Source organism: Arachis ipaensis, chromosome B10, assembly GCF_059453495.1.
Source record: "Arachis ipaensis isolate K30076 ecotype BB chromosome B10, ASM5945349v1, whole genome shotgun sequence".
Classification (NCBI taxonomy): domain Eukaryota; kingdom Viridiplantae; phylum Streptophyta; class Magnoliopsida; order Fabales; family Fabaceae; genus Arachis; species Arachis ipaensis.
This window is the reverse complement of record NC_142435.1, coordinates 96,887,806-96,899,090: the sequence shown is the minus strand read 5'-3', so window position 1 is coordinate 96,899,090 and position 11,285 is coordinate 96,887,806. Positions and strand designations below refer to the sequence as shown.

At 39.0% G+C, this 11,285-nt stretch overlaps 1 non-coding gene across 1 annotated transcript; it reads right to left on the bottom strand.

Moving 5' to 3' along the window:
• Nucleotides 1–1,177: 1,177 nt before the first annotated feature.
• LOC148580991 (small nucleolar RNA R71) lies at nucleotides 1,178–1,284 on the bottom strand. Its single transcript, XR_015895629.1, has one exon. It is a non-coding gene; the product is annotated as a small nucleolar RNA R71 (small nucleolar RNA).
• Nucleotides 1,285–11,285: the final 10,001 nt, after the last annotated feature.

Genomic DNA, 11,285 nt, shown 5'->3' with positions numbered 1-11,285 from the left:
CTTTTATATTCTGTGTCTTTAATTTCATGCTTACTCCCCATTCCCATTTAATTTCTTGCAATTTAAGATTCTGTCATTTATTTTCTCGCAATTTAATTTCTGTTAGTTAATTCCTTGCAATTTAAGTTTTCCGCCAAATTTACATTCGGCAATTTTCAACCAAATCTGATTTTGCTCAACTAGCACAATTCTCCAATTAACATTGATCAACCAACCAATCCCTGTGGGATTCGACCTCACTCTACAGTGAGTTTTTACTTGACGACAATCTGGTACACTTGCCGGAAGGAAATTGTTGAGAGACAGTTTTCGAGTGAATCAAGTTTATGGCACCGCTGCCGGGATTGGTTTTGTATTGACAATTACTAAATTGGAGGATAACTAGATTGAGCAATTTTCTTTTCTTTTGATTAATTGAAAATTTAATTTCAGCTGTTCATTTTCATTTTTCTGCAATTTTAGTTGTTTCTCTTTAATTTCTTTATTCTCTTACTTTCCAGCAAGCTAACCCACTAACCATTTGATAAATTGTTCTAACCAAGCTAACTGTACTCTGCTTTAGTAAATTCTGCATTTGCTATTTCTTGTACTTGTTTCTTGTATGACAGGTAGGAGAAAGGAAACTTCAACCTCGTTTGATAGTGAACTGGAAAGAACCTTCTTGAGATTAAGGAGGGAAGCAAGAGGAAAGAGGGCTGTTGGTGCAGAAGAAGAGAAAGAAGACTTGGATATAACCATGGAGGATGATATGGAAAACCATCATGAAGGAGAGGTGAACAATCATGCAGCCAACCCTGCTGGACAAGAGAGGAGAGTTCTGGGATCCTACATCAATCCAAACCCAGAAAACTGTGGTAGCAGCATTCAAAAGCCAACTATCCATGCTAATAATTTTGAATTGAAGCCTCAGCCCATAAGTCTTGTACAAAACAACTGTTCTTTTGGAGGAAGTGCCCAAGAGGACCCTAATGAACATCTCACTAAATTCCAAAGGATATGTGACACAGTTAAATCTAATGGAGTTCATTCTGACACCTATAGATTGCTATTGTTTCCATTTTCTTTGAGGGACAAAGCATCAAAATGGCTAGAATCATTTCCCAAGGAAAGCTTGACAACCTGGGAGGATATAGTAAATAGATTCTTAACAAGGTTCTACCCTCTACAAAAAGTAAACAGGCTGAGAACTGAAGTGCAGACATTCAGACAGCAGGATGGTGAGACTATTTATGAAGCCTGGGAGAGATTCAAAGATTTGACAAGAAAGTGCCCCCTGATATGTTTAATGAGTGGGTGCAACTTCATATCTTTTATGAAGGGCTGAATTGTGAGTCAAAAAAAGCTATAGACCACCCGTCTGGAGGTTCCTTTAACAAGAAGAAGACCATTGAAGAAGCCATTGATGTTATAGAGACAGTGGCTGACAATGAGTATTTTTATGCCTCAGACAGAAGCAACAACAGGGGAGTCCTGGAATTAAACTATATGGATGCAATCCTGGCCAAGAATAAGATGATCACCAAGAAACTGGCTGAATTGACCAAGTAAATAGAGAAGAATCAGGCTGCAGCTATCCACACTCAATCATCACCTCAAGGAGAGTTGGACACAGAAGAAGGAGTTAATTGGGAGGAAGCTAATTACCTTGGAAATTCATCTAGGCAAGCTCATGATCCATATTCTAAAACCTAAAACTCTGGTTGGAGGAACCACCCAAACTTTGGGTGTGGAAACCAACAAAACCAAGGCCAAGACCATAGACTCCATAATCCAAACCAGTATAACAACTCCACTCACCAACACTCCAACCAAAAACCATACCAGACCATACAAAACACTTATTCACAGCCACCATACCAAAGCCATAATAACCACTCTCAACACCCCAATTTTAACCAAGCATCACCACATGATGATGACAGAATGGTCAAAATGGAAGCTATGCTTGCAAACTTTTGCAAGGAGTCTGAAGACATGAAGAAATACAGGGAAGAAGTGAGAGGTAGTATAAAAAGATGAGGGAAGGTTATTAAGAATCTCGAATCTCAGGTAGGACATCTTTCACAGCAGACTTCGAAGTCCACTGATAGTCTCCCAAGTGATATTAAGAAAAATCCAAGAGGGGAACTGAAGAAGGTGAGATGGGAAGAGTGTAAGGCATTTACTCTTACAAATAAAGAAATTCTGGAAGAAGATACCAGCAAACCAACAGAGCATAGCCAAGGAAGTTCCCAAAGCAACTTGGAGAAAAAGGAACAAGGAAGTGGATCTGTACAAAGGAAAGAATCAACAAGGAAGGAAATTCTGAAACCTTATGTGCCAAAGGCACCATTTCCTCAGAGGCTCAGAGGAGGTGAGAAAGAAAGGTCATATTCAAGATTCCTAGATATGTTTGCATCTCTTAGTGTCAACATCCCCTGTATCAAAACTCTCCAACAAATGCCTACATACATCAACTGCATGAAAGAGCTGCTGACCAAGAAAGGAACCTTAAAATGGGGACAAACAGTGATAATGAACAAGGAATGTAGTGCCCTCATCAAGAAGGATGTACTCCTGAAGAAAAAAGATCCGGGGAGCTTTCATATTCACTGCACCATAGGAGAGACAAAAATTGACAGAGGATTCTGTGATCTAGGGACTAGCATAAATGTGATGCCTCTGTCTCTTATGAAGAAGTTACAAATCAATGAGCTGAGATCCACAGATGTGATCATCCAATTGGCAGATAAAACTCAGAAGCAGGCCGAAGGAGTAGTCAAAAATGTATTGGTGAAAGTGGAAAACTACTTCCTCCCCACTGACTTTGTTGTTCTAGACATGGAGGAAAGTTACCTCCATCCCATTATTCTGAGGAGACCATTTTTAGCCACGGCTATAGCGCTGATAGATGTGGAACAAGGAGAGTTAATCCTGAGAATACATAATGAACATCTCACCTTCCATGTTTTCAAACCTGCATCTGAGTCTGAACCAGAACTTAAAGAGCCGAAGGATGATCACAGCAACATGTGCACAAAGGAAAGCAACAGTGAATCAGCAGCTAAATCCCTGAAACAGTCCTTGGTGAACAAGCAAGAATTTCAAGAGATACAGCAACCGAAAAAACTGAAGAAAGAACTGAAGCCACAAGAGTTGGGAAGAGCAGCTAACGAGGAACCCCCTGACACAATAATCACTGGACATCTACTGGAAGAAGAGAAAAGAGTTGTGAAGAAATTGCCAAGAGGATGGAGAAATAAGAAAATTCCTACAGAAGATTTTTCCCCTGGAAACAAGGTGATATCAGCCCACCATCCAGTAATCTCAACACAGCTTCCAACACTTCCATCTCAGTTACCCCAAGTGTTCACAGTCAAAAAAGTCCTTTCCTTGGAACATGTAAAAATCATCAAGGAGTCAAGTGGAGAAAGCTTCACTATGAGGGGAGAAGATTTGAGGCATTAAAATCCACCTTAACAGTAAACCAACCGTCAAGCTAATGACGCTAAAGAAGCGCTCCATGGGAGGCAATCCAACCAAAGGTAGTTATCTTTCCCCTAGTTAAATTCAATAAAAGAGTTAAGTAGATTCTTTGTATTGCAAGGAGCTAAGTTTGGTGTTGCACACCAAAGAATTTTAAGGGTGAATGTGTAATTCTAAGTTTGGTGTCCCACCACGGATTTCATTAAGAACACACCGCACCCTTAGCATAACTAGTTGTCAGCTCCAAACGATCAGATAAATGACTCAAAAGTTTTTGTCTTCTAGTTTCTAGTTTGCTATCTAGTTTATAGTTATTTTCAAGTTCGTAGTCTACTTTCTTAATAAAATTACTTGAGATTTTCTGCATGAACTCAAATTGCTGCAAGAAACTAAGTTTGGTGTTCACACACCGGTCTAAGTTCAAAAGCCTACAAACATACATGCATGCTAACAATCTCTCAAGTGCTTGGGGGAACAGGCAACTTTCAATAACTTGTAGGAATTCAATCAATCTCTTGGAAATAATACTCAACCATCACCTCAAAAAAAAAAAAAGAAGGACACAAAAGCCAAAGATGTGAGGACAGAAAGGAAGCAACTGGACTTTAGGAGGTTGTATTGTGGCTTAACTTGTTATACTTTGGAATGCTTAAATTGGAATTCTGATTGTGCCTGTGTTAATAGCCAACTTTTAGTTTAAGTCATTTTGCATTCCGTTGTGTTTAATTTTGCAATATGTATGCTAGCCTAGGTGTGTGTGTTTTCACTTTCACTTGTTTAAATGCTTGTCTTGTCCCCTGCCCGTTTTCAATTTGAATAAAATAAATGGTTGAACAGAAGTGGAATAGTTCTTTTTTGGCAAGGAAGTGAAATAACAGTAAGTGGTGGTATATATGTCTGATTGTGTAGTAGCTCACTTATAATGAATAAAAGGATAGATTGTTCCCCTTTTAGTGAAAACTAGGATGGTGTCTATGAATTTTAGCAAACAAAAGTACTTGGATGAAAGAAAAATAAATAAAAAGAAAGAAAAAGAAAAGCCAAAAAGTGGCAACAAAAACAGAAGAAAGCAAAGAATAAGGCTAGACACCAATAGCTTAGACCATAGGACATATGCCTGTGGTGTCTTTGTACTAGGATCTGCTTGGATGATTAGGTTCTATGAAGTGCTTTAACACTTGGTAACTTGGGTTAACTAACCCGGGATTATCAATCAAAAATCCATTATCAAGAGCAACTTAGTTACAAGGCATTTAGTAATCCAAAGAGGTGCTGGGCACCAATGTCTTAAGAAGAATTGTGAGCTATGTGTCTGATGTGCGGAAAACGATCCGACACAAAACTCACCGGCAAGTGTACCGGGTCGCATCAAGTAATAAAACTCACGGGAGTGAGGTCGATCCCACAAGGATTGAAGGATTGAGCAACTTTAGTTTAGTGGTTGAATTAGTCAAGCAAACAAGTGTTGATTGTGTGAAATTGTGTTGACAGGAATTAAATTGCATAGAATGTAAAGGGGAGTGGGTGATTTGCAGGAAATTAAAGGGAATAACAAGAAAAAGAGCTGAATCTTAAAGTGCAAGTAATGTAAATTGCAGAAACTTAAAGTGCAAGAAATATAAATGACTTGAAAAATAAAAGGGGAATGGGAATTGGATCTGCAGGAATTAAACAGGGAAAAGCAAAACTTAACAGAATGAAGAGTAGTTGATGTAATTAGTCGAACCGGATCTCAAAACTAAAAGGTAAATAAACTTGGTGTAGTAATTAAACAAGGAAATTAAAATGGAAATCAATAGATCTCAAGACCCAAGAGACTAGATAACCAAGTCTAGATCTCAATGCCTTCTTAGATCCAAATTTAGAATTCAATTGCAAGAAAAGTAAAGATCCAGCAGTAGAAGAAAGGAACTCAAATATTGATTTCTCAAAAAGTGTAGTAAAGAAAACAGAGAGATCTCAAGGTGAGATTGAGACAGAATTTCCTCAATTCTTCAACACCCAAGACTCAAAATCTCCAAATAGCTCAAAACCCAAAAGCTCTCTACTGTGAATACTATGGAAATTCTTAAAGAAAACTCTCAAAAGAGAAGCTCTCTTAAAACTTCAAATCCTAAGCTATTTATACACTTTCTTCAAATGATCATTAAGCCTTGAATTGGGCCTTTAGTCTTGATGGAATTGGGTTGATAATAGCCTCCGTTGATTGCTCTTGGTGTTGGGAAGAAATCCATTTGTGAATCGGGCCATGAACCATTCACGTTTGAGGCAAATGTTGACTCAAACGTCCCTTGTGTGAGGCATTATGCAGATAGCCCATTTGCTGTCATCCACGTTTGAGCCAACGTTTGAGGTCAAACGTGAGCTCAAACGTGGTTCTTCCTAGGCTCCTTTTTTGGCCAACGTTTGGCCCAACGTTTGAGGCAAACATTGGCGCAAACGTGGCTCATCTAAACCATGAATCAGGGGTTCTTTGCCATGCTCTTCCTTGCCAAAATGTAGCCAACATTTGACCTCACGTTTGAGGCAAACGTTGGCTCAAACGTTGCCATACCCAGGAGTGCTCTTTTTCATTCTTTTTGGCGCCAACATTTGACCTCACGTTTAAGGCAAACTTTGGCGCAAACGTTGCCTTCCCCTGCTTCTTCTTCAGCCAACGTTTGCCTCAACGTTTGAGGCAAACGTTGGCGCAAACTTGGCTTGCCTCCAGTGTGTGGTTGCACTCTTCCTCACGTTTGAGTCCAAGTTTGAGGCAAACTTTGGCTCAAACGTGAGTCCTTCCTCTTGCCTCTTGCTATCCCCTTTTCCTCAACCTTCTTCCAAGCTTTATTTCACCTATCATCAACCAACAATTGTATCAAAGCTATGCCATAATCATGAGAGTTGTTCTTCTTCTTGTCACATGAGCAATTATGGCACAAAAACTCATGAAAATGCATCAATTCATCCATAGTTGATTGAATCTAAGGAAACATGATATTCCACCCAATTGGCTTACTTGTGGCTTAAGAAAGTGCATAAAACTAAATGAAAACAAAGGAAAAAGACTAGTGAAACTAGGCTAAGATGACTTGTCATCACAAGACCAAACTTAAAACTTGCTTGTCTCCAAGCAAGAAAAGAATTATTAAGAAGAAAGAATGAAAACAAAAGAGAATGCTCATGTTAGCAGAGTATTATTGGTAGCTCATGGGGTTTTATGCAGATATATAACTACTCACTTCTTATTGACAAGTAGGCCTAGAAAGTTCTCTCTAAGCATCAAGCAACACACTGCTATGACCTCTCATTATTCCTTTGTCCTTGTTTACTGAATTCTTTTTTTTATAGACTTTAGTTCAGTGTCATGTGTAACAAGCTCTTTTCTTTATTTATGCTTGACACATTATTCACTTTTAGACACTTGGCTCACATCCCCTCTTAGAACATTGATGCCCAGCACCTCTTTGGGTTACTAAATGTCTTGTAGCTAGGTTGCTCTTGATAGTGGACTTTCAGTTGATAATCTTGGGTTAGTTAACCCAAGTTACCAAGTGTTAATGCACTCCAAAGAACTTAATAATCCAAGCAGATCCTAGTACAAAGACACCACAGACATATATTCTAAAGTTCAAACTATTGGTGTCTAGCTTTATTTCTTTTTATTTTTCTTTTGTTCTGTTGCCACTTTTGGCTTTTTCTCTTCTCTTTTTGTTTTTCTTTTCACCTAAGGACTTTTATTTTGTTGAGATTCATAGACAGTGAACTACTTTCTTCCTAAAAAGAGAACAATCTATTCCTTTTATTCACTAATAGTGAGTTGTCACACAATCACACATACATGCCACCACTTACTATTATTTGACTTCTAGCTAACAATGAACCATCTTAATTCATGTTTCAAACATTTCTATTATTGAATTGAAAAGACTTAGGGGACAAAGCATGCATTAGTTAAGTGAAAGTAAACACACAAGCACACTTAGACTAGCATTCTTATTGACAATAATATGTTCAAGATGCATAACTACTGAACTAACAGCTACTGCTAAGATGGGCATATTCAAACTTCAAATTTAGAAAAATTACATGCTGATAGAATTAAGTGTCAATACAACCTTTTGGTGGCTTCTTCTTCTTACTCTCAACTGATGGTGTGAAGCCCTCCCAAGAAAGTGTTTGAATCCCTGCAGAATTAAAGGGAAGTTGCTTGTTTCTCAAGCCCTTAGATAACTAGTTAGTGTGCATGACCTTCTTGTGGGCTTTTGAACTTACTTTGGTGTGTGTGAACACCAAACTTAGTCCCTTGCCACTACCTTTGATGCATCGAGTTGATCATATGTGAATTCCTAGTGTCTTAGCTAAAAATATTAAAACTACAAAGTAAAAACAAACAATGATTAAATGATTCATCTGATTGCTTGGAACTAGCAACCCTTTATGCAAGAGGTGAGAATGTGTTTTTAAACTAGATTTTTGGTGGAACACCAAACTTAAAATCCTTCATTCTCTTTTAAATTGTTTTGGTGTATGACACCAAACTTAGCTCATTGCACTGCAGGTAAATCCACTTAATCCTTTTATTGAACTATCATTGAAAGAAAATGACTACCTCAGGTTGGGTTGCCTCCCAACAAGCGCTCTTTTAATGTCACTAGCTTGACATTCTTCATTTTTGCTTCAAGGACGTTGTAAGCTCTGAACCTCTTTTTCCTTGTCCCAATGTCCTCCTAAATACAGCTTTGCTCTGTGACCATTTGCTGTGAATTGACTCTTTGTTGCTTCATCTAGCAATTCAATACTTCCATAAGGAAAAACCTTGGTTACCAAATATGGGCCAGTCCACTTAGATTTAAGCTTGCCAGGGAATATCTTGAGCCGTGAGTTGTACAAAAGTACTTGCTGCCCTGGTTTGAATTCTTTCTTCATGACCTTCTTGTCATGCCACCTCTTGGCTTTTTCCTTGTATATCTTGGCACTTTCATAGGCTTCTAGCCTAAATTCATCCAGCTCATTTAGCTGCAACAACCTTTTCTCACCTGCTGCTTCAGAGTCAAGGTTTAGGAGTTTAGTAGCCCAAAAAGCTTTGTGTTCAAGCTCCACAGGGAGGTGACATGATTTGCCATATAATAGCTGAAAGGGTGACTTCCCAATGAGAGTTTTGAAAGCTGTCCTGTATGCCCAGAGTGCATCCTCCAGCTTCCGAGCCCAATCTTTTCTTGAACTTCCTACTGTCTTTTCCAGAATCTTCTTTAATTCCCGATTAGCCAATTCAGCCTGTCCATTGGTCTGGGGGTGATATGGCGTGGCTACTTTATGAATCACTCCATATTTATGGAGGAGCTTCTCCATCTGTTTGTTACAAAAATGGCTACCACCGTCACTCACAAGACCCTTGGGAACCCCATATCTAGTGAAAATATGCTTCTTAAGGAATTGAAGGACAATTTGTGCATCACAGGTGGTTGTGGCTATGGCTTCCACCCACTTTGAGACGTATTCTACTGCCACCAAAATATATCTGAAAGAATAGGAAGGGGGGAAAGGTCCCATGAAGTCAATACCCAATAAATCAAATAATTCCACTTCCAGAATGAAGTTTTGAGGCATTGATGAGCGGATAATTTATACGCTTTTTGGCATTATTTTTAGTGTGTTTTTAGTAGGATCTAGTTACTTTTAGGGATGTTTTCATTAGTTTTTATGTTAAATTCACATTTCTGGACTTTACTATGAGTTTGTGTGTTTTTTTGGGATTTCAGGTATTTTCTGGCTGAAATTGAGGGACTTGAGCAGAAATCAGATTCAGAGGTTGAAGAAGGACTGCTGATGCTGTTGGATTCTGACCTCCCTGCACTCAAAGTGGATTTTCTGGAGCTACAGAACTCGAAATGGCGCGCTTCCAATTGCGTTGGAAATTAGACATCCAGGGCTTTCCAGCAATATATAATAATCCATACTTTGGCCAAGAATAGACGACGTAAACTGGCGTTCAACGCTAGCTCTCTGCCCAATTCTGGCGTCCAGCGCCAGAAAAGGAGCCAAAACCAGAGTTGAATGCCCAAACTGGCACAAAAGCTGGTGTTCAACTCCAAGAAGGACCTCTGCACGTGCAACACTCAAAGCTCAGCCCAAGCACACACCAAGTGGGCCCCGAAAGTGGATTTATGCATTAATTACTTACTCATGTAAACCCTAGTGACTAGTTTACTATAAATAGGACCTTTTACTATTGTATTAGACATCTTTGATCAGTTTTATGCTATCTTAGATCACGTTTGAGGGCTGGCTATCTCGGCCATGCCTGGACTCTCACTTATGTATTTTCAACGGTAAAGTTTCTACACTCCATAGATGAAGGTGTGGAGCTCTGCTGTTCCTCAAAGATTAATGCAAAGTACTACTGTTTTCTATTCAATTCATCTTATTTCGCTTCTAAGATATCCATTCGCACCCAAGAACGTCATGAAGGTGATGATTATGTGTGACGCTCATCACCATTCTCCCCTATGAACACGTGCCTGACAAACACTTCCGTTCTACATGAAATAAGCTAGAATGAATATCTCTTAGATCTCTTAACCAGAATCTTCGTGGCGTAAGCTAGAATGATGGCGGCATTCAAGAGAATCTGGAAAGTCTAAACCTTGTCTGTGGTATTCCGAGTAGGATTCAATGATTGAATGACTGTGACGAGCTTCAAACTCGCGAGTGCTGGGCGTTAGTGACAGACGCAAAAGGAGGGTGAATCCTATTCCAGCATGATCGAGAACCGACAGATGATTAGCCGTGCTGTGACAGAGCATGTGAGCATATTTTTCACTGAGAGGAGGGGATGTAGCCACTGACAACGGTGATGCCCTTGCATAAAGCCAGCCATGGAAAGGAGTAAGACTGATTGGATGAAGATAGCAGGAAAGCAGAGGTTCAGAGGAACGAAAGCATCTCCATTCGCTTATCTGAAATTCTCACCAATGAATTACATAAGTATTTCTATCCCTATTCTATTATTTATTATTCGAGAACATCATTATCAATTTATATCTGCCTGACTGAGATTTGCAAGGTGACCATAGCTTGCTTCATACCAACAATCTCCGTGGGATTCGACCCTTACTCACGTAAGGTATTACTTGGACGACCCAGTGCACTTACTGGTTAGTTATATCGAAGTTGTGAACCATGGCATTGGCACCATGTTCTTGGCGCCATTGCCAGGGGAAGAAAGAGCCATGAATTTTACATAATTAAAGTGTAATCACGATTACGCGTACCAAGTTGCTCACGTTACCAGGGATTGTTCGAGCCTGGACATCACAATTTTGTGCACCAAGTTTTTGGCGCCGTTGCCGGGGATTGTTTGAGTTTGGACAACTGACGGTTCATCTTGTTGCTCAGATTAGGTAATTTTCTTTTTGTTTTCTTTTCAAAAAAATTTTTCAAAAATATTTCAAAATTTTCTCCTTTGTTTTCGAAAAAAAAATTTATATAAAAATGTTTTCAAAAATTTTTATTCAAAATTTTTAAAGAATGAATTCTAGTGTTTCATGAAGCATGTGAAGCCTGGCTGGCTGTAAAGCCATGTCTAATTCCTTTGGGAATGAGTATGTCAGGCGTGTCATGTCTGAATTACATGCTGAAGCTTGGCTGGCCATTCGCCATGTCTAGTGTTTTGGACCGGAGCTTTCATTGAAAGCTTGGCTGGCTAGTGAGCCATGTCTAATTCCTGGACTGAAGCTTTAGACTAAGAATGCAAGATTTTTGGAATTCATGTTAAAAAAATTTTGGAATCCTTATTTTTTCTTTTTCATATAATTTTCGAAAAAAAATCCAAAAAAATT